This window comes from Cupressus sempervirens, chromosome 7 (assembly GCF_028749045.1).
Source record: "Cupressus sempervirens isolate cs-2001-9-10 chromosome 7, ASM2874904v1, whole genome shotgun sequence".
Taxonomy (NCBI): Eukaryota; Viridiplantae; Streptophyta; class Pinopsida; order Cupressales; family Cupressaceae; genus Cupressus; species Cupressus sempervirens.
The window spans coordinates 36,264,712-36,290,143 of record NC_143124.1 but is presented as its reverse complement, the minus strand read 5'-3'; the positions used below and the strand labels follow the sequence as shown (position 1 = coordinate 36,290,143).

Sequence of the window (25,432 nt, the reverse complement as noted above, 5' to 3'; positions counted from 1 at the left end):
TTCACTTATTGATACATGATCACCTGCTAGTTTAGGAAGAGTACCATCCACATATTGTGAAACTCCATTATGCATTAAGTGATACAACATTTTGATGGACCATGTAGCATAGTTATGAGGAGTTAATTTAGGAAACTTAAAGTTGCCCATAATGCAAAAAAATGAAAGAAAATTGCAAAAAAGAGAGAACACAACACCAAGAATACCCCACCTTTCACTAAATCAAGAAACCCCCCCCCCCCCAAAAAAAAAAAAAAAAGATACTTTGGGCACTTTATCAATAGTGCAATTAAAATGGGCCACTTGCCAGTTTTGGCCTTTGTAGGCTTTTGATTTTTCTTGTTACAACCTCTTAATAGAGTACAAATTTGAAACTTTACAATGTGCTACAATACTGAAGCATTACAGAGCATTTGAAGTTGCAAATTGTGGGATTATCCAAATACAATCACCAAAAAATGCAATTTTCAAAAATTCCTTACACCAAAACCAAAAAATAGCTACACCACTGAAAAATTTAGAAAATTTTACCCAATTTCAAAAAAATTGCACTTGATTTGGAGTCTAATTGTGTGAGTTATGGCCTCTTGAAGTTAGACTACCAAAACCAAAATCAATTTAGTGAGGGGTTAGATGGGGTTAAGCACCAGAAAAATTTGATGGTCATACAGACATCACAGTAGTTGAATTGGGCCAAAAAATGATGGTCATACGGCCATTAATTTTAGGCTCATAAAATGATGATGTTAGCACAAAATTGAACCCACTGGATGACATGGCAGTATGGATGGGACACATCACTGTCTGTACTATATGGATGTGTATGGAAATCACTGCCATGGGGTGCTAATAGAGCATACGAATGCTGACTTTGCTACTTAAGTGTTGGCTAAATGTGTAGGTGGTATTGTCTGTGTGGATGTCTGCATGTGGCTAAGTCACTGCTGGCAGTACTGACAGTAGGGATGCTGACTCAGTGATGGTGACTGACTTTCACTACTGACTGAGGTGAGACATGGCCAATGATGCAATTGCTTTATGGCAGACTTGTTAGAGTGTGGGCAGAAGCCAGTTTTTATATTGCGGGTGCTAGAAATGAAAGCGATTGCCAGAGTTTGCTATTATAGTCCCACATCCATAGGACAACACAATATGCACTCTTTAATAACCTTCACCTGCAGAATGCTGAGCAATGTGGAGACGGTGGAAGGGGGATCCTGGTCAGGTTTCTCACCGTCAGTTTGAGCGTAGTGCCAGCCAATGTGGTTGGAATATGTAGACGCCGATTGAGCTTGGCTTGTGGGTAGATAATACTTGCCAAAATTTGACTGGGTGTTGTACATTGTTTGCAGGGTATGGCTCGAGACTTGTTTAAGCTAAAAATTAAATAAAAACTCCTACAAAAATAAATATAATATTCCAGCAAATGTGCAGTATGGGCTCTGATAGCCCGTACTGCAAAAAAAATTTCTTTGATGGGAGAATTAATTCTGAAAATACTATCAAAAAAATACCCAATAATAACAAAGAAGAATAAATTCAGATCCAAAAAATGAATTAAATAGATCTAAAATAGATCATACCCAATTTGCAAATCGTTGCCTTCAGGTGCCAATTTGCAATTTTTTTTGCCTCACGATCAACTTTTACCCAATATAGGAAAATTTATAGTCAATCTTCACCAAATTGATGCTCTGGGCACAACAAAGAGGTCAAATCTAGCTCTAGATGCTCCCAATTTCTATGGATCCTCCATATTCAAGTCAATGTGTTGAAGCATGAAAGGTCTCAAATAGCTACGTGATGAGAATCCTCCTTAGCTCTGATACCATGTAAGAATTTGGCTTAGGCTAGAATTCACCCAATAACTAAAGAACTCAACACAAGCACACAATAGACCAAAATAGGTAGAGTATGATCAGAATGACAATATTCATTCAATAACTGGATACAAGAGTACACTAAGAGTGCCTAAATATAAAGGCCTCAGGAGAGCTTCTAGAATGCATAGAAGTCAGCACTATGATATGTCATACAACTAGGCACATGTCCACCAGATATGGATTATCCTCCATTAAGCATGGGATTAAGTGTGATGATGTGAGGATAAGACTACAATGGTGTAGCACACAAATTGGTGGAGTAGACAACATGTGCTAAATAAGGAGTGTAGAAAACTATGTTGTCATCATGACAACTCAGTGAATGATGCATACTCCTATGTTGTAGAGACTATGTGCATAATTAGAGTTGCATAACTCAATGAGAGTTCATAAACTCCTAAGTGTCTCACCTAAAACAATAATAAAATAATGCAAAATAATTAAATAATGCATTAACCTAAGTAAAACTTAAGTAAGTCTAATAAGTAAATACTTATTTACACCAACACTATATGTCTAGTAGTTGTATAAAGAATTAAAATTTTCACCTTTTGGTGCAATAAAAAGTACACTACTAGCAAGGGGTTGGCCTAGCTCACTATTAGGCTTCTAAAAGAATGCACCAAGACTTGGCTGTGGAAGCAACAAGTTGATTAAAGTTATAATTGATAAAATATGAAGGTTGACACAAGATTTCCAAGAGATCCACATTTCTCACATGTATCATGAAGGAAATGGCATGGAAAATGTGCTGACTAAATTTGGCCATAGTGTCATGCACATTGTGGAATGGGATGACATCAGGTTCTTTCCATCATTAACTCAAGTTGTGATAGAAAGGGAGTGTACCTTTATAAATACCATATGAGTAATCAAAATAGGTGGCAAGCATTCTTTTCTCCATGTAAGCATGTGAACAAGATGTTTCATAAAGGGATTTTTTGGCATAGTTAATTATTGAATTGCATTGTAGTTTTGGTTTCATGAATATTGATTACTACTGTAAAAGGATGCAAAGGTTGGACTTAGAAAGATGTAGAAAATGATCTAGTAATGATAAAAATGACAAGTTAATGAATTCCCACACAAGATACAACTTGAAATGACCATTTATGGATGGAAATAGGGCACTCACACATGCTATAAAGAATGGTTTTTTTTTAAAGAAACATTACGGACTTATGATGGTCATGCAATGCTTTTTCATTTTATTTGTTGAGGTTCTTCAATTTATACCCTAAAATGTTAGAACCAACAATAACACTATGTCATCTAAAGAATTAGTGGTTGATCTAGGTGAGGGTATTAGAAATAGTGATCGAGTGGGACCATTGGGTGTGGAAGATATCATTCAAAGTAGTGAGGCTAGAATGGTGTACTTGAAGGAAGGAAACCTTTAATAGTAAATGAAGGGAATGGTAAAGCATGTTGAGGTAATATTGATGTAGTTCTTCTAGACTTTGAAGGATGAGAAGGTGACTGTCAATGGCATGAGTTTCAATATTTTGGAAAAAACCATCACAAGGGCTGGTGAATTTTCTATGGAAGGAAAGAACTAACAAAGGTAGGCCAAGGTCAATGAGGAAGCTAGCCTAGGAAAATTCTTCAAAGGCAAGGAGGAACTAGATATATTGCCTAGAGGGTTTTCTCAAGTAGCCCTTCCTAATTCTTGGGACGTCATCTTCTATGCTATCATGTAGTACATCACCTTGAAGGATCATTTTCAAGTACTCTACTACTACTATTCCCCATCCTAATTCATTTTAGGAATTTGAACCACATCTCCTTCTTATTTTAGTTATTTTATTTGTTGGAGAATTTTATTTTTAAGGCTAGGAGGAAACATGAGAAGGGGCTGATGAATAAAATTTATAGCCAACATCTTTCCTTGAATCTATTAGTTTTGGTTAACCCTCTTGCCTCTGTTACTCCCCATGCCTTCCTTGGCACTGGCCCAAGCCATAGGAAGTTCAAGAAAACCCCTACCCTAGATGTCAAAATTAACCCTAAGGTTAAAATAAATTTGATATAGTCAGATTTAGACACTAGGAAGGGTAACCAAAGTGTTAGGAGGTCCATAAAATATCTCTAGATGGAAAATTTTAAGTCCCTCCCATGCATGATTCTAGCTTTGAATCCTCTAAAAGTGATGCCAAACCTACTAATAAGAAGAGAATTCCTCAAGACAAACACCTATCCCCAACCCTAAACCACTCTCATGTCTCTGACACCCTCAAGGATACCCTAACTAGAAGTGGGGGGAAGATTACTTCCCCATGAAAATAAAACCCTAGAAGTGTTGGGATGAAAGAAAAGCATAGCCATAGCAAGGTGAGACTAGAAAGGCTGGATAATTCCATCATGGGCTTGGTTAACAACCAAAATACTATCTACAAGAGGTTTGAAACCTTGGTGGATTTTTCTACCAAGGTCATGCACTCCATAGTCACCACCCTCTATTTTTTGCAGGTGAACAAAGAGGAGAAGAACCTGGGAAAAGTCACTGAGACCACTCGATCCATCTATGGGTTCCTAGATAAGGATTGGTTAAAGAATATCCTAGACAAACAAATTAAAGTGGAAGGGGAGGATGGGAACAAGGATGTGCTTGAGAAGGATGATATCCATGGGATCAAAAAGTGTAGCAATCCCTGTGTCTTTTTATTATTTTTATTGTGTTTATAATTATGCCTATGAACTTGGTACCCCATGGGGTCTTTATGTTTATGCCAATTAAGGGGGCTTATAGTAGAATTTTTTTAAAGGGTTTTTGTTTTATTTTATAGTCTATTATGCATATTACTTTAAAGACTAGTAGTACTATTTAGTTGACTATGGACTTTTTTTCTGAAGTTTAAAGTTGGTATTGGTTAGTTGACTGTGAGGTTACCTCCAATTATTTCATTAGCCTTTTTGTACTTTGGGGTCAGCCCCTCATCTTGTTGGCTGCTATTAATTATTTCAAAAAAATAAAAATTACACTTAAAAATTAAGTGGCATCAGAGCTTGGTCACAAGTTTGACACCCTGAGTAACATAGAGGGGGATATTATTGACAAAATGATCATCACTCCCCTTGAGATTTATAACAAGGGGCTAACTTCTTCATGTGTATTTAATATGTCAAGTGGTCATATAACGTATAGAAAGGTAAGAGTTTTGTGCAATGAAAAATACACTTATAATTCCCTCGTGTCTAATAAAAATGAATATAATTCTATCTTCACTCTTTACAGATTCATCATCAATCACATGTTTACTAGAATTTAATACTCCTTAAGCTATTTTCTCTAAAACTATCTAGTATTGAACATTGGTGTTCTTTCTAAACATCTAGAAGAAAAATGACCAACCTTATTACATGAAAAATCACTTTAAAAGAAACTTCCATTCATGCTTACCTCCACCTTTATATACTCTAATAGTAATCAAGCTTTCCAAGTCTTCCAACTTTCTTTCCTCTTCCTCAATCTCTTCCAAATCCCTAGCATATCTAGATAGATACTTAGAAAAATAAAAAGTTGATGAAATATCCCTATTCTCATGCCTTTTCATATCATTTGAATTAATTATCTTTAAATGCACATTCTACCTTAGGTAAATTGTCACCAAATCTAGTATTTTCAAAAGAATTGCAAACTAATGAGTCTAGCTATTCACCTTACATATTATTCTAATTTTTCAATCACAAGACATTTTTTCTTAGGAGAAGCTTCAAAGGATCTTAATATCTTGAAGACAATATTATCTTTATCCATTATTGTACCACTACATCTGATTTCATACAATTTCTCTTTCACTTTTTTTATTTAGGTATTGCTATTCTTATCTTCACTCATTCTTAGAGATTCTAGACTTCCTATGAAACTTTGCAACTTTCCTTTCTTCACATAGGCATATTCTTTATATAGTGATTCTAGTTTAACCCATTTATGTCACATGTTGTGTCTAATTCCATGATATTAATGTACTCAAGATCTAATAGTGCATTACATAATCTCCGTTACTTCTCATTCTATTTTAAAATTTCTTCTTCTCATCAATGCTACATTTAAGTGTATTATAGGGAGGTTTTCAATCCTTCTTTATGACTTCTCAATATTTAATTACCATGAATATCAATGAGTAATCATCCTATTGGTCTAATTTTTGCATAATAATTTTTCCTAAAATCATGGTATAAAAATTCAGATGTAAGTCCATTTGTTAGAGCCTAGGGTTTCTAGTTTTGGTCTTGTATTTTTGATACCTTTGAAAATATATGTTTAAACCATAGGTCATGTTCTTTTAAATTTGTCTTAGTGACAAATCTTTCAAAAGGTCTGAATATTCTCTTCCCACTTATTTTGAAGTCATTTTTGAGTACCATTTTGAAGAGTCTTTCCCAACATTAGATCTTGATTGGATCAACGATTATCGCATTGTCATTATAGAGAATTATAGGGTTATTTATCATCATGAGAAAGTGACTAATAGAAATTGGAAGTGCAGTGTCATAAAGTCAAAACTAGCACTAGAAAGGCATAGTGTTTTGAAAAGATTTAGTCACGTGATTTGTCTTGTAGTCATCACTGTCAAAAAGGACACATGGAGCAAGTTATGATAGATGTCATCAAAAGCCTCAAACTTCTTGGTGACTCACTATATCGCGATCAAGAAATATATGCATCATGTTGGTAGTGATGTAGCAACTGATCAAAAATGGAAGAAAGGCAGTGGCTTTCGATATTGACAAGTAATGACAGAGTTCCCATGTGGAAATCATAACCATGGATATTGATTGAACTGAGAAAGGTACTCATTAATGTATCATGAATGATAGTTAGATTTTTCTATCACCAAGATTTAGTAGTTCACTAGAGGTTGCTATGTTTCCATAAAAAATGTAAAGCTTTTCTAGTAATGACATAATGACTCATCAGGAAACTAGTTATTTGGCAGTAGTTACAGAAGGTGGGTCCCATTGAATGCTCTATCATAAGTGAGTTGTACAAATCCTATGACATGGTGGCATCTTAATAAGAGCCTAGGAACCAAATTTTTTAAAGTCCATCAGAGGTCACTATGTCACAACCAAAAAAGATTTGTACTTCATCAATAGTGATGTAGTGACTCATCTGAAATTAAGGAACACGACAAGACCCAGGTGACAGTTATCACAATGGAGAATTAAAAAGTAATATATTTGCTAGATAGATAGGACTTTCCCATGTCATCATGAGTGTGGACCCACCTCTAAGTCAGATCAAAGATAATAAATCAAGATAATTGGATCTTGGTTAGATCAATGGTTGTCACTAAGTCATTATAACAATCTACATCCTATTTACTCAACATGACTTGCTGATTGAGCGACTCACCAAAGTTTGCATGATTGATATGAAACTACTTCACCATTTGATCGTATAAGATCTATAGTTATCACATGCTCCCTATGAATAAGTGCTCAAAGTTTAATGATAGCGACATGGCTAGAAGGAAAAATTGGTAGTGGACCCACCAACTATATTAAAATATTTCTTTTAAATGTCATCCATTCAATCAAGGTGAGATCGATGGTTAATGCTATCTTGCATAGAGGATTTGCTTGCTTTTTATGCATAGTGAGATAGCAATACAGTGACACATGTATTCAAAGAAAAGTGGGTCCAGTTCAAAGTGCCAGTAGTAGAGGAAAGGTGTAGATGGAAGGATTTCATTGTTTTAACTGTAAGCATGTTGAGAAGAAGATGAGTCAGCCCCATTTTAATTCTTGGACCATAGGATTTTCTAAGATTGACATTGCAAATTTAAAAAGAGAAGGTAGTGCCACCATGTCTTCCATTATAGTTCATTTATGAGATATGAATGCTTTGAGTGTGAGTAGAAATAGAGCATATCATAGAGGATCTCAACATTTTCACCTTACGTGAACAAGACTTTGAGCTTTCTAAGAAAAACAAATCATAGAGAATATTGTGTTGAAGCTTGAGTCAAAGGACTCAAGGTGCAAAAATTTCTCAATTGTTCGCAAAACACTGCAAAGTCATAGAGAAAACAAATAGAAGATCAAGTAAATTTTTGTGAAAAAACAATCTCTATAGAATTTCAATTCCTACAAATTATATTCAAAATTCCTCCAAAGAAGGTTTTCTCAAGACAAAGGGACTATCAAGCTAGAAACATTCATGATGATTTTTTAGAATTGCTTCTTGAATCAACCACTTAGATAGTTTAGGTTAAGAAATTGACTTCCTTAAACCCTAGGCTAAAAATTGTAGATGGGTTTTATGATAAGGGGAATTGGGTTAGGGATGCAATAACTTCTCAAACTAGCCTTGTTTTATTTTAAAAATGGTTCTTAGAGAGGAATCTATTCTCCTCGCATTCAAATGTTTGGAATTTTAATTTGGGAAAGTTAGTGGTTCCTAGTGTCTTCATGGATTGTGATTTGCTTGAAGCCATTGCTAGAAATTATGACCAGGCAATTAGAGTAGTAAGAAGGATTGATGGTTTGCCCCTAGTTACAATTAGTCCTGATAAAATCAGAGAAGTCTTTTTCTTAGAGCCCTTAATAGATTACCATGTGCCAATTAATTTACATGAATTGGAAAAGGAATATGTGGCTAAGAAGGACGTGATTAGGAGAGGTGCACTGAGGGCACATATTGGAACAATTAGAACCTTGCCAATGATCATTATTGCCTCTAGGGAACCTTTCAAGAAGGAACTTTTTACTTCCTGGGCTGTAGAGGTGTACATGACCTTGTGCCAAGTTTTTGGTGAGGATGAGCAAAATGTCATGCCTATCAGTTTCATGTATATGATGATTTAGATTTATTTCTTCAGGGTAGATGTTGTTTTTTATTTTTCCACTTATTTTGCTGACAAAATTCATGTTGTCTTGGTTGGAATTGTGAAAGGAAAAGTAGAGAATACTTTTGGTCATTACTCTTTATTGATGCACATGTTTTTGTTTAAGGGGGTGACATATTTTGGTAAGGAGATGGATTTGAATAGAGAGTAGGATGGGGAAGCACTACCAATCCAATTATGGAGTGTTGATATGACATAGGATGTTGATGATGCTAGTTTTATTAGATTTGATAGGTACTTCACTTCTAAACTGAGATGCCTCATATTAAGTGATAATCCAAAAATCCCTAAGGCACTAATGAATCTCATTAGGCCTATGGATAACCCCAATGATTTGAAAGTTTCAAACAATTGGGGAGATATCATCCCTTGCTCTATTTCTATTGTGTTTAGAGTTTATGGTTTCAAAGGGAATCCTCATGTGTTGCCTTATCAAGTGCCTTTCAAGGTAAGAATGGCTGAGGTTTTATGGCAGTTAGGAGGCTTGGAGGAGACTTACATATTGAAAAGGACACTGGGGTCAATTTTCCCTACTTGTACTGTTGCACACTAGTTTGTAATTACCAAAGGGTGTTAGTTCTTTTTGTATAAAATTTTGGATCAATATAAAGTGGCTATTTCCCATCCCTATTTTTGTGATACTGAGGGGTTTTACAATTTGATCTTCAGGCTTAGGGTTAAACTGGGAAAGATAAAGCATGTCATAGTATCCAAAGGACATCATAAGAAATGAGTTCTCATTACAAGAGAAAAAAACCAAAAAGGAGAAATGGAGAGTTTACTCTAGAGTTTTGGAATTCATTCACTATTTTGATAAAAATTACAGTCATCTAGATAAAGTTGTTATAGAGGTGGATAAAATCAATAAACTCATGAATTCTTTGCCTAAGATAATGGAAGTAATGAATGAAAAGAAAAAATATTTTATTGACTCTTACCTAGATAGAGCTAGGGAGGTCACGAGAAGGTTAGCTTTTACTCCTAATGTAGGAGCTAGTCACTGGTTGTTTAAAAGAGGCTAGGCTATACCATAATTCAGAGTAGGAGGGCCACCATGGATAAAGGAAAGAAAATAATGGGATCTACTAGAGTAGTCCTACAGGAAAGTCTTGATGATCCTTCTCCCAAGAGGCAAAAGATAATAAAGGAATGGATCCCTCATGTAGATGAGTATTAACCTACTCAATCCCCTCTGAGAATAGAAGAAGAAAAGCTCACTAGGGAATAGATTGAGAAAATAGGGTCACAAGGAGGCATATTCATTACCCAAGTAGAATTGGATGAGGGAAACCCTCAAGAGCCTCCCATGCCAAGTTTAGATTTAACAGTAAGCTTATTATAGAGGCAAGGAATTGGACCCTATATTAGAATAGGCAAGTCATCAATTTTTGTCTAATGACAATTTTGTTAAATCTAGAGCTTTCCACAAATTTGCATGGAGGGAAAATATGAGCAATTTTGAAGAAAGGTGCAATAAATTGAAAGCAAAGAATCCAAAATTGGAAAGCTAACTTGCAAAACCAAATAAAAGAAGAGATGATTAAGGAATTCTAGAGTATAAGCTCTCATGAGGGAAGATAAATGGTGAAGGAATAAAAAATTTTGTTCTTACCTAATTGGGATATTGCTAATGCCTTGGTATTTAATTTAGTTTCAAATAAACTTGATCTATAGGGCCAGAATAAGAAAGACTTCAAGGGCACTACTTTCAGTGAAGACCAAGTTTCATTGATCATTTTGTCATTGAGGAGAGGATCAAGAGCTACACCATCATAGCTAGATGCATCTGGATTAATGGGAAAAATTATTGTTAGAAGAGTAGCTGACACTTCCCATGTACAAGTAGCACACATGAATGTGAGAAAATCTCATTTTGTTTTGGCGATTATTGAGAGGGAGGAAAAGACAATGCTTGAGTTGTAGAGTAAATATGAGAAAATTTTGGAGGCCTATAATAAAGAAGTTCAAAAGAGGATTGAACTTGAGAATAAAGTAATGGGCAGGTATACAAGGCCAAGAATAACATATCGTTTTCCTCCAGTGGAACATTTCAAATCCACTTCCCTTATAGAAATACTAGACAGACCCCAAAGGCAAAAATACCACACAACTAAGGATTTTGAAGAAGAAAAAAGAAAGCTATGGGCATATAGAGTTAAATGTACAATATGAAGAGAAATTAAGAAAAGCTCTCATGTACTTGGCATACAAAATTGAGTGGCCATTGTTTTATGATCAATTAGCAATGGTGCTAAATTTTTTGGAAGAATTGAGAGCAAATGATGAGGTTTTAAAGCCTATTATGAATAGATGAAGTAAGAAAAGGAGAAGGAAAGAACTGAAATTCTTGTGTTAGTCTATCATAAGGTCATCCCATGATTAAATTGAAAGGATCTATGATATTGTTACTGATTTTCCAAATTTTGATGATAGGAGGGTTCATCTATAAAGAATAATGGTTGGCTACTTGAGTAAGTACATGACCCAAAAATTTGATTTATTTCCTCATGCTACAGATAGAAAGAATAAATTGAAAAGAAAAGATGAATGGAATAAATAGTTAGATGTTTTATTTTTTTTGAGGATGAATGAAATCATAAATGAAAAAGGGCATGCTTGATGGGCCACTTCATTTGAAGAGTTAGGAAAGGCGCAGTTATTCTTTGATTCTTTGAAGTAGGATTTTGTTACTATTGATAATGAAGCTGAGTATATGCTTAAAAGGAAAAGTGACATTTTTCAATTCAACTGCCCAAATGATGCATTATTTGACACATGGATGGCAGATATTGCTTTTGATGAGCAATTTGAAGAAGTTGAAATAGATGAGGATGAGGTAAAGAGTGATGAGGTGAAGATTATTGACACAATAGAACCAGATCTAAAAGGTGAGGAAGATGAAGGTCACCATTTAGTTCCAACTATAGGCACAAAACCCCAAGATGTGTACATGACATAAGAACAATCAAGAGTAAAAGTAGTATTTTCTATCCAAGATGAAAACATTGAAATACAAGGGTAAAAATTGATTTACAAGTGCCATAGCATGATTCATCATTGGTAAGCCTAGTAGCTACATACTCCAAAGATTCAGAATAGTGGTAGCAAATTAAAAGATCCCATATCTTGTAATAATGTAATATTAATGAGGTCAACCAAAGAATATATTGATGTGTTAAGCATTCTCTTACACTTTGTTTTGTTTTTTGTAGACTATATTTCTCTTCTATTTGGAAGGACACTTGTTAGTCACATTTTCCCTTTGCTTGTTGCAACTCATTCCAATATAAATGAGTTTTCAAGGCAATGTGAGGGTCCAAGACTTGCATATTTTTTAGTCTCAAAGAAAATACTGTTAGTCCGTTCATATGTAGTTGTTTTTCTGAGTTTATTTTCTATTATGTGCCTTCTAACAATATAAAGAAATGATAGAATCAACAAGATATTCTAGGATTCTTAATGAGTTTCTATTGGTTATTGTATTAGTCATATAAAAGGATAATGCAAAAGGGTATTTACACTAGATCTATATCACAATTTTGTATCTCTATTTCATGAATTTGTTAATTTTGAAGTCATTTGAATAAGGTTCAACTGGTTAAAAGTAGTCTAGATGGGTTGTATATTTCTTTATAGTTGCTTATAATTCAAAGGATTATGTAAATGCCTTAGTAAATCAATAGAATTCATGAGTTTATGAGAAGGATATTTCATAAGAATGGAAATTGGTGATTATAGTTGATACTTTCATTTAGAAGTTATCTAAAACAAGATCTCCTGCCAATAATTGACTCTTTGCCCCCATGGATAAGGCACTGGTTACACAAATAAGAAATAATTGTCATTAGATTTTGCCCCTACATGACAAATAAATTTTAATTGCAAAATCATTTTCATTTCATTTTGTCAAGGCCATAATGCTGGTCATCACTCATTTATGTTTTGTTTCTAGGTCTTAGGTAGCTTCTATTTTCCAGGAATAATTGAAAACTCAAGGAGAAATATGACCAAATATTCTTAATAGGTATGTGTATGAATAAGAGAATGTTAGTAAATGGATAAATTAAATATGTGATAGGGATAGAAGTTGAGAATCATAATGAAACTAAATTAAGTTTCATATAACAACATCCTAGTGAATTATCCCCTAGGTATACTCACCTTGGTTTAGTAGAACCTAAAGAGTAGAAAACCATCCTTAGTTTTGTTAAAGTTGGGCCCAAGTGATTTGCACATGTAATTGTCAATAGGAAATAGCTAATCCTTAGATTGTGTGAGTACCATCACTTTGGTATTGAATATTTTGTTATTCAGTAATTTCAAACACGAACAAAATGGTGACTTTTTTAGGGGCACACTTAGTATTGTCATAAATTAGTGTGTCATTTAAGATCTATGTCTCCCTTGGGTAGAGTATAAGGTAGGAATTTCACATAGAGTTTCCCATGGATTTGGAGATTATATTCATTTTGCATAAAACCATTAGTAAAGCATTTGTCATTTGTTTGGTAATTGTTCCCATTTTGATAGGGTGGGTGGCGAATCAAAATTTTTAACCAATGTCAGTACTTGAAAGTTTTTGTTTCAAATTGTTGGTATTTGAAAACACTGGAGGGTTTTCAATTATCCCCATGAGAATATGACACATCTAGGGGAAACTAACTCCCATTATCAACATATCACTTTAGACACAGGGCCAACTATAAGGCTTGACCCTTCTTCTTCTTCAGGCTCTGCAAAACCTAGGTGGGTAGACCTATAGATTTTTTATATGGTACTAGTTATCAAAGCATAGACTGAATCTAATATGAAGCAGATAAAACCCTTATTTCTCTTGATAACTCATGAAATAAAATCAATCTATAGTAGCCAAATGCAGATCTAGAAATCTCATAAGTTGAGTGAGGGCATTCTATTATAGCTCTTCAACATGAAAGGGGAAAAGCATTTGATTATTGATGTTGATCTTAGCAAAACATGATATAAACAACACAACCTTATGATTCTTCAAAATGATCAGTGCCTTATCTATTAGGAAATTCACACAAAACCCTAAAACACATCCCTAAAAGTCACTAACATATGCCATACATCAGGACTTCTTGATCTATCTATCCACTTTGTGAATTAGACATCTGCATCCTTCTGAACCTCATACTCGACTTATCCCTTCATGAAATCTGAAATCCTATGATGATGAATCAAGCATTTACATAACTCTTTGAGTCACAGGAAAAATAAATCAACATATACAACCAATAGGTTGCAACTGAGTTTCATATTCTTTGTTTACAAAACACAAAAGATCACAAAAAACATGAATGGGAGACAAGATATTAGAATGAAGATTGACTTGCTGCTGCTTTATCATTCATTTCCTTGAAACAAATTACAATAGGATGCATAAAATTTAAATGCAAAGCTACCTAATAGATCAGATTATTTGTATTCTTATTTCTTGCTATTCATTACATGAGAAATTTGATGGGGACACAACCTAACAACAGAATAGACACAATAGAAAGGGGGAATTATATTAACTGAGAAAATATGCTAGTACAAATAGTGCAGAGAAAATAAACTTCAAAACATGCCCTACGGGCTTACAATAGCATAAATCTGGAGAATATTTCTCCTTTTAGCACCTCCTCTCAAGCTCCAATCCCAACTGCCTTTTACAATGCCAAAATTCTCCTTAAATAGACCCTGGAGGGTTAAGGACTAGGAGTACATTCTAGAAAGTGCTAGTAGGCATCCACCGACAAAATAGAAGGTTCTAGAAGCCGCGTTAGAAGTCGGTGCAAATCTAGAAGAATCCAGAAACGGTAGCCGAACTTCCGGGAGGCATAACTTTTGAACCGTAGCTCTGATTGATGAACCGTTTACATTTTTGGAAAGCTCTTGAAGCGCTCTATAGCCCTATGGACAAGCTTTGCTCATTTCCCATTTTTCGACCCTTTTTGAGGTCATTTAATGCCCCAAACCTGACTTTGAAGCATTCTTAGGAGGTCTCCAAAACTCGAAAAACTACAATAACTTTCAAACCGTGGGGCCTTTTGACCTGATTCTTTTTTTGGAATGCTCTAAATCTCAATTACATTCATCTGGCCAAGTCACACCTTTTAGGTCACCAAAATGATGGCCAAATTGCATGCTCCTTTTTTTTGGGATTTTTAAATGCACTAATAGTTGAACTATGAGAGTTGGAACCTTTATTTGAGCCAAATGGGTATCCAAAAATGTAAAGACATGAAATAGAAACTAGGTCTAAGTACATTTTTTGGGTGACACAGGATTGCCCTTATACCTCTGGATGCTCCTGCATCAGACACCCAGGGTAGATTGAAAAGTGACCCTGTCACTTTATGGATGGTAGAGGAAATCCCAAATGAGAAACCTCAGCTGCTGAAATCCAAGTTGAGTCCTCGATCGGTTGTCCTTTCCATTTAACCAAATACTCTTCATACTGCCTGTTTTTGGTACTCCTACCCACACGATGATCTAGAATGTCTTCTATCTCCTCCTTCTTAGAAGCAGGAATTGGACATGCCTCTAAAACAAGCTCTTCATTTGCACCATCATCATGATACTCTGTTAAATCTGCAATGTTGAAAATGGGAGAAATGTGAATACCAGCTGGCAGCTCCACCTCATATGCATTTCTTGAGTTATGTTTCTTCAAAATTTTGCAGGGGCCAAATTTCTTCATTTTCAGCTTGTTGTAAGTACCAACTGGAAATCTTTCTTTTCATAAGTGCACCATGACTAGATCCCCTACTTGGAATTCCTTATGTCTTCTCCTTACATCAGCCCTAGCTTTATACTCTTGATTCATCTTGATAATGTGTGCTTGAACCTCCTCATGTAGACGCTTGATGTGTTCAGCAAATTCCTTAGCTTTAGCACTTGTTCTCTCCCCTTGTTCTATCTTCCTCAATTATGGCGCAGTCCTTGGGCTATTTCCATATACAATTTGAAATGGTGATTTTCCAGTACTCCTATTTACAGAGTTATTATAAGCAAACTCTGCCTGTGGTAGAATCAAATCCCATCCCTTGGGCTTATCTCCAACTAAACATCTCAGCAAATTGCCCAGACTTCTATTTACCACTTCTGTTTGGCCATCAGTCTGTGGGTGATGTGTGGAACTGAATTTCAAGTCTGTTCTCAACTTCTTCCACAATGTCCTACAGAAATACCCCACAAATTTAGTATCTCGGTCAGAAACTATACTCCTTGGAAGACCATGTAGTCTTACCACCTCTTTGAAAAACAAGTCTGCAATATGGACAGCATCATGAGTTTTGTGGCATGGAATGAAATGTGCCATTTTGGAGAACCTATCAACCACCACGAATACTGAGTCATTACCCCTTTGTGTCCTTGGCAATCCAAGAACAAAATCCATACTTATGTCCTCCCAGGGCCTTGATGGAACAGGCAATGGCTGATATAGGCCAGTATTGTGACTAAACCCCTTGGCAACTTGACAAACCTGGCAACTCTGTACAAACTTCTTCACATCCTGTGTAATTTGAGGCCAAAAATAATGTTCTCTAAGAATGGCAATGGTCTTATCCCGACCAAAATGTCCTGCCAGCCCTCCACTGTGTTTCTCCTTAATCAGATTTTCCCTCATGGAACTCCTTGGAATGCACAATTGACTACCTTTGAACAACATGCCATCCTGAATCAAATAGTCTAACCACTTGGTTCTATCTACAGCAACAGGTTCTTTACAAGCTTTCCATGCTTCAGCAAAATCAGGATCCTCAGGGTACAAATTCTTGAGTTCATCAAGCCCAACTACTTCAACCTGCATTGTTGTAAGCAACAACTGTCTCCTACTTAATGCATCTGCAACCCTGTTAGATTTTCCACTTCTATGCTTCAACACAAATGTATAACTCTGCAAGAATTTTACCCACTTCATATGCCTCTGATTCAACTTACCTTGGCTATTTAGGTACTGTAATGCTTGATGATCAGTATACAAAAAAAATTCCTTTGGCAATAAATAATGCCTCCATTTCTTCAAGGCCTGAACTATTGCATAGAACTCTTGATCATAAACAGAATACTTCTTCTTTGCATCATTCAATTTTTCACTAAAATATGCAATAGGCTTACCTTCTTGGCTTAATACAGCCCCAATAGTGCTACCACTAGCATCACAATCCACTTGGAATACTTTTCTAAAATCTGGAAGTGCTAACACAGGCTGTTCAGTCACCTTCTTCTTCAGCAATTCAAAACTTCTCGCAGCTTCTGCAGTCCATTTGAACTCTTTTCTATCCCCTCTTATTGTATCAGTTAGAGGTGCACATATGTCACTAAAATTCTTAATAAACTTCTTGTAAAAACTAACCAGACCATGAAATGATCTTACCTCAGTAGCAGACCTTGGAGTAGGCCATTCCAAGATGGTTTTTACCTTCTCTGGATCCATTTTGAGACCTTCAGGTGATATAACAAATCCCAAATAGACTAACTCCCTTTTTGCAAAGACACACTTCTTTAGATTAATTAACAGTTTCTCTTCCCTTAGCCTTTCAAGGACACTACGAATATGCAGTAAATGTTCTTCCAAAGTCTTGCTGAAAATTAAAATATCATCCAAATAGACAATAACAAATTTTCTCAAGAACTTCTTAAGTACCTCATTCATGAGCCGCATGAAGGTGCTTGGGGCATTCGTCAATCCAAAGGGCATGACTAACCACTCATAAAGACCCTCCTTGGTCTTGAAGGCTATTTTCCACTCATCTCCTTCTCGAATCCGTATTTGATGATAGCCACTCTTCAGATCTATCTTTGTGAAGTACTGAGCTCCACTCAAGCAGTCCATAAGATCATCCATCCTTGTAAAGGAAATCGGTACTTGATGGTTATCCTATTTATAGCTCAAGAATCTGTACACATCCTCCACTCTCCATCCTTCTTTGGTGCAAGTACTGCAGGTACTGCACATGGACTTAGGCTCTCTCGAATCAAACCCTTCCTCAACAGCTCCTAAACCTGTCTATTTAACTCCTCTGTTTCAGTAGGAGTCATCTTGTGAGCAGCCTTGTTAGGCAAAATAGCTCCTGGAATCAGATCTATTTGATGACTGATTTTCCTTACTGGTGGCAATCCATCTGGAACATTATCAGAGATAATATCTCCAAATTCTCCTAGTAAATTTGAAACTTCAAATGGTATTTCACTACTACCTTCTTTATCTTTCCTAGGAATCAAAGCATAGCACATGCGCTGATGTTTCATGCCATCTAAAAACTTCCTTCCATCAACAAGACAAATCCTAGCACTGCTACATACCTTTTCACCTTCCTTTTTCATGGGCTTCAATTTGTGGTGAACTCCATCCTTTGTCAGAGAATATGTGTTTGCATGTCCATCATGTATTGCATGTCTATCAAACTACCATGGTCTACCCAACAATAGATGGAAAACATTCATCGAAATAACATCAAAGAGAACTTCATCATGGTAACTTCCAATTTTGAATTTTACTAAAAATTGTTCACTTACCAGGACCTTATGATCATCTTTTACCCAAGAAATCCGATAGGGCTGGGGATGTTTCTCCCTCTTGAGCTTCAGCTTAGAGACCATCTCTTCTGATACCAAGTTATCAGTGCTACCACCATCAATGATCACATCACAAAATTTATCCTCACACTTGCATCTGGTACGAAACAAACTCCTCCATTGTCCTAGTTCATTCTCACCACTTAGTAGGACTCTTTCATTTACCAAGGTCTCTCCTCTTTCTACATCCTCTAAATGTGATGATTGTGCATCCTCATCCACATGAGCAACCCTAGCTTGGCCCTTAGCTCTCCTATCTGTCCTTCCTTGTCGTTGAGGGCATTCAAAGGCACGATGACCTTCTTCATTGCAATGGAAATAGGTACCACAGAAGCCTCCTCTTCCTTGTCCATGTCCTCTACCTCTTCCTCTTTGATTTCCAAAGTCTTGATTACGGGAGCAGTTAAAACCCTCATTCCTCTGGTTCCTGCAAGTACCCTCATCTTCATTTCTCTTTTGAGTTTCATTGCAGCCTCCAGATGATCTACCGCTTCCCCTTCCTCCTTGACCGCACCCTCTTTGTCTTCCTTCAAACCTTTTACTCAGCTTCTCTTCAACTCACAGGGCAAACTGGTATGCTTCTTCAACGCTGGTCATTCTTACCAAACTTAATTCCTCCTGGATGCTAGGTCGTAACCCACTGATATAACGAGCAACCTTCTCCTTATTTTCTTCTGCATGCCCTGCTCTAATTAGGAGTCGGTAAAACTCCTCTATATATTCTTGGACTAATCTTCCTGCTTGCTTTAACCCATGCATCTTCTTAAACAGATCAAGCTCGTAGTCCACAGGAATGAACTGCTTCTTCAATTTGTCCACCATGCGATCCCATCTTGTAATATTCTCCTTTCCTCTTCTAAGTCTTTCCAGTTGAACCTCTTGCCACCAGATTTTGGCATGGCCTTTCAGTTTGGCCTTTGCAAACTTAACCCTATCTGGGTCCCTTATATCCTCATACTCAAAGTATTCTTCCAGTTCATTGATCCAATCGATCAACTCATCTGGTTTCAAATTTCTCAAAAATATACCCACTTCAATTGTAGGTCTTTTCCCAAACCTAGTAATGGCCCTAAAAAGCCTTTCCTCTACAGGATTCAGAACTTCCCTGTCAACTTCCATTACTTCCTCTTCATTTTCATCCTCACTATTGTCATCTACGGCAATATTTGCTCCTCTACGAAGCTCCTCTTGCAATGCTTGTACCTGTCTCTAGAGGGCTCTAACCTCCTCAGGATCAATAGCTCTGGCCCTTCTGCCACACTCTCTTCATGGAGGCATCTTCTAACTTGAACCCACAACCACACAGTCCTGGTGCAAACTGCCTCACAGTCGGCGCTCTGTCTACACACTCAGGAAAACCCGCTCTGATACCACTTGATGGGGACACAACCCAACAACAGAATAGACACAATAGAAAGGGGGAATTATATTAACTGAGAAAATATGCTAGTACAAATAGTGCATAGAAAATAAACTTCAAAACATGCCCTACGGGCTTACAATAGCATAAATCTGGAGAATATTTCTCCTTTTAGCACCTCCTCTCAAGCTCCAATCCCAACTGCCTTTTACAATGACAAAAATCTCCTTAAATAGACCCTGGAGGGTTAAGGACTAGGAGTATATTATAGAAAGTTCTAGTAGGCATCCACCGACAAAATAGAAGGTTCCAGAAGCCGCGTTAGAAGTCGGTGCAAATCTAGAAGAATCCAGAAACGGTAGCCGAACTTCTGGAAGGCATAACTTTTGAACCGTAGCTCTGATTGACGAATCGTTTACATTTTCGAAAAGCTCTCGAAGTGCTCTATAGCCCTATGGACTAGCTTTGCTCGTCCCCCATTTTTTGACCCTTTTCAAGGTCATTTAATGCCCCAAACCTAACTTTGAAGCATTCTTAGGAGGTCTCCAAAACTTGAAAAACTGCAATAACTTTCAAATCGTGGGGCCTTTTGACCTGATTCTTTTTTTGGAATGCTCTAAATCTCAATTACATTTGTCTGGCCAAGTCACACCTTCTAGGTCACCAAAATGATGGCCAAATTGCATGCTCCTATTTTTTTGGGTTTTTCAAATGCACTGATAGTTGAACTATGAGAGTTGGAACCTTTATTTGAGCCAAATGGGTATCCAAAAATGTAAAGACATGAAACAGAAACTAGGTCTAAGTAAATTTTTTGGGTGACACAGGATTGCCCTTATACCTCTGGATGCTCCTGCATCAAAATTTGCTGAAGAATGGTATCACAGATTTGAGAGAACTCAAGATTGGAACCATGAATGGTCTCTCAGTCACAAAAAACTGGAACCAATTGGTTTCTTAGTAACAAAAACTGGAACCTCTAGAAAGAATGAAAGATAGACAGATATAGCAAAGGAAAGAATCTTAGATCTGATCTTCAAGTGACAAGTGTCCATTTGAAATGTAATCCTCTATAACTGAGAAACTTCTTCCTTCCATCTCCCATTCTGATCTGATCTTGTTTCATCATTTTTGTTATTGACTTGCAAAATATCTTTGTTGAAATGATGAAACCTTGTTGAGTCACCAAAATATCTAATTTACCGATTGAAATGTGTGAAAATGAGTTTTTTATTGAATGAATGTGATTAGAAGTTGACCCAAACTAAATTTTTACCACCTTTTAACCCAATTCAGGTCATCACCATGCTAGGAATCAAATCTAAACTTCCATTCCTAAATATTGTTACAATCTAGGAACCTGGGAGAAAACCTAGTATAGCTCGAACACATTTCTACCTATACAAAATCTAACTCCAGAAATGGATAGCTCATCTTTTCCCAATTCTAGCAGTATATAACATCGCCTATTTTGGCTTCCAGAAACCCACTAAAAGTCTGTTTGAAAATAGTCTCCTCTGTCATGGCACTCATGTCTGCACTTTAAATTTTAAATTTCAAAAATTTTAAAAAAATTTAATGTCTGAACATTAGAATGAATCCCCTTTTTGATTTAATCTAAACATGAATCCATTTTTGAGTAAAAATATTAAATATTACATTTTAGAAAGACATTTTATTTTTGCCCTTGCCTTCCAATTTGAGTCAACAAGGTTTTACCAACTTTTTTGCCACGTGGTAGCCTTTGATTTGCCGACCATTGCTCTCAGATGCCACATAAGTGCTGCAAGGACCCGTGCTATGTGTCAAAAATTTGCTTCCCCGCATTACTTAAATTCCTACAACTTCATATTGCAGGGAACCGCCGCTCATCCGATCTTGCCATGCGGCAGCATCTAGTGAACTTGCTTGAACTTGCACGTTCTTGCCATGTCATCACTCCTAAGACCCACACTGCCACATGTTAGAAATGCGCTTCCCCACATTATTTAATGACCTTGTAACTTTTTTTGCAGGGATGCGCATGCCGTCGGATCAATCCACGTGTCATAATCCTAAGCTCCATCGCCACATCAACGTGTTGGCATCTTTGTGTAAAATTATGCTTCGTCCCCTCTGGTTGACGTCACTTCCACATTGACCACATGGGCGTAGGGTTTGCCTTTGAAAGGTGTGTCTTAGAAGACAACAACCAAAGTGTGTGTTAGAATATTTAAAGAGTTGAAAAAGGTCTCATGAGCATATTGCCCCCTTTGAATGGTCAAAACCCTAATCCACTTGGAGTCTACTTGGCCTCCACCTCATTGACACCTCATCAATCCTGAGAGATCCTAGTCCTTTATCTTACATTCAATCTTAGCCATCCATTGCATCTCATTTCCTATAAAAGGAGATCCCTCTCCTCATTTTCATAAGCACTATCTACCCCATTGTTATGCTGTAGGAATTCTGAGGAACCACATCCCATGGGCAAGAAAATCATCAACCACTTGGTGATTTGTGAGGTTTGCATAGTGCTATTTTGATTTCATGTTATGCTTTTTACATGTTTATCTTGCATTATTTTGAGGTTTGCATAATCATGTAGGAATGTGCATTAGTTTCTTAGTGTTATTTCCTTTAGTTACATTTTTATACAATACATCCCCTATACTAACAACATAGTAGAATATGAGGCTTTGTTGTTAGGACTTAGACTAGCTCATAAGCATGAGATAAAATTTTTACATGTTATAGGAGATTTTGAATTAGTTGTATCCCAAAAGAAATGGTTATGTGTCAAGGAATAAAAGGTTCAATCAGTATAAGAACATAGTATGGGACATGATGGAATATTTTGATGCATTTGGGATAGTTTGGAAGGATAGAACTAACAATAAAATGGCACATTTGCTAGCAAATATAGCAATAAAACCTAATGATATTACATTTGTTGGTATATCTAAAGTTTAGATTCAAACTAGGCCTTCTATTCATGATAATGTCCACAATTGGCAAGTATTTGAAGATGATAAGGACATTCTAAGATTTTTGAATTGTGAAAATATGTTGTCAGGAAAAGAAATTGATTTGTGCAGCTTATTTGCAAAATATAAATGGAAACATTTTTTTTTTTGGGTAGGAAGTTGTGCAACTAAAGACTAACAAGATCCCATAGGGTTTACTTGTCTTAGAAATAGTTTTTGACAACCAAGATAGGTCAAAAATGGATACTAGTGAATACAATGCTAAGGACCTAGAGGAGGTAAATTTTGGAGTTGTAGAGGCACCAGAGAAGGTATATATTGGTAAGAAGTTATCCCATAAAATAAGGCAATGTTTAATAGATTTTTCAAGGAAATATAGGCATGTGTTTGCATGGTCATATGATGACCTAAATGCTTATAGAGAGGATCTATTTCAGCATGAAATTCCTTTGAAACTAGATGCTAAACCTTTTAGACAAAAAAAAAGGGCAATAAATCCAACCTTGGCTCCCAAAATGCAAGAAGAATTGATCAAGTTAAGGGATACAGGGATTATAAATCCTATTATACATTCTTCTTGGGTGTCCTATTGGAAATGATTGAAAAGATCATTGATAGAAAAATGATGGAATAGGTAAAGAATATTTTCAATCATTATTTTTTCACTGATGTCAAACTTTCTATTTGCAGGAATGATAATTTCTTAAATGATCCAAATACTATCACTTAGTTGATTGATAAGGAGGAGTTAATCAATAAGAGGTAACTAGAGCACCTAGAGAAAAGGGTTGAAGTTATGTTATTATAATGAAGTAAAAGGATTAGCTAATACATTGATAAAATAGTGTATTGAAGACATACTCTAAGATACAAAGGATGGACACACGTAGATACATTAGAATTGTAAGGTGTAGCTAATTCAATTGCAAAGCTTAACTAAGTTCATCTATGAGTGTTGAGAAAATTCTTTGTTCAAACTGAGAAAATGCAAAATCTAGTGTGTGCCAAGTGACCTTTGGGTTCTGATTAGCAAGTCTTTAGGTGTCGAGTAAAAAGGTCTTCAAGTGTTGAGCATCAAAAAAATATAGTGGATGCCAAGCAAAATTGTTTAGGTGTTGAGTATTAGTAAAAACAAAGTTGATGTCGAGCAAAGCAATATGTATCAAGCACTAGTATTTCAATAGTCTTGAGTTGTTACATTATTTGAAAAGTTAAAGACTTGCCAGATTAGAAATGATAAAGTGGTTACATTGAATTTTGTGAACTAGTTGGGTGATAAGGATGATGAGTTGGTGTCACAAAGCTTTATGCAAACCAATTTTAGGAAAATATCTAGATGGATTTAACATAATATGTTAAAGGCCTAAACTATAATCTACTAAGTGTATCATAGTTAGGCAACATAGGATGCAAGGTAGAATTTGAAAAAAGAACTGCCAAGATCTATGACTCTCATGGAAGTCTACTAGGAAAAGGTGATCAGACTAGGAGTAATTTGTTCTATCTAGATATGGAAGATGCTTCTTGTCTTATAGTAAAAACTAATGATGTATGGTTGTGGCATAAGAGGCTATGTCATGTCAACTTTGAAAATCTAATCAACATTAGCAAAATGAAGAAAGTCAGAGGATTACCAAAGTTGAAGAAGCTTGATAACACAATGTGCAAACAATGTCAACAAGGGAAGATGGAAAAGTCCAGTTTCAAAAGCAAGACCTATACTTCCAATGAACTATTAGAGTTAGTTCACATTGACTTGTGTGATCCTATTGAAGTGCAAAGCTACAAAGGTGATAGATACATAATGCTATTTGTGGAAGACTACTAAAGAATGATGATAGTGATGTTCCTAAAAAAAAAAATCTAATGCATTCCAAATGTTCAAATAGTACTTGGCCAGAGTTGACAAGGAGACAAGAAAGAGCTTGAAATGTCTAAGATCTGATAAAGGAGGTGAATTCACATCAAGAGAATTTGAAGAATTTTGCAATGAAAAAGGAATCAAAAGGTAGACATTAGCACCTAGGACTCCACCATAGAATGGTATAGTAGAAAGAAGAAATAGATCAGTAATTGAGTATGCCAAAACCTTAATGATGGAGAAGAATTTTGCACTCAAGTACTAGAGAGAAGTTGTAAGTACTACAGTCTACACACTCAATAGAGTTAAAATCAAGAAATGTACACATGTAACACCTTTTGAGCTATGGTATGGTCATTCACCTAATGTTAAACAATTCAAAATATTTGGATGTAAGTTCTATATGCTTAAAGAGTCTAGGAATGGAAAGTTTGATGCAAAAAGTGATGAAGGCATATTTCTTGGTTATTCCACTAGAAGGAAAGATTATAAGTTCTTGAATGTTAACACTAACAAAGTTGTAGAAAGAAAAAATGTAAAATTTTATGAGCTTGCAAAATTCCAAAATGTTGAATGTGCAAAGAAAATAGAGGAATACAAGTCCTTTGTATACTTCTATGAAGGAATGCCTAATGAAGGTGAAGCTGCAAATAAAAATGCAAATCATCAACAAACTTCAATATCTACTAAGTCACAGATAGTGAATGTCGAGTTGCATTCAGATTTCGAGTTGTATAATATAGAAAATGCACATTCAAATTTTGAGAACAGCACACATGAAGGAGATGAAGAATTACCTTATGGAGATATGCTTGGTGATTCAGATGTTGAAAGGAAAAATATGGAAACAAGGACAGAATCAAGATTGGTGAGATATGTGAGAAGACACCATCCAATAGAATAGATTATTGGAAACA

General features: G+C 35.9%; 1 pseudogene; it reads left to right on the top strand.

Moving 5' to 3' along the window:
- Positions 1–1,038: 1,038 nt before the first annotated feature.
- LOC149545301 (SNF1-related protein kinase regulatory subunit gamma-1-like) overlaps positions 1,039–25,432 on the top strand; it is a 36,316-nt pseudogene continuing 11,922 nt past the window's right edge.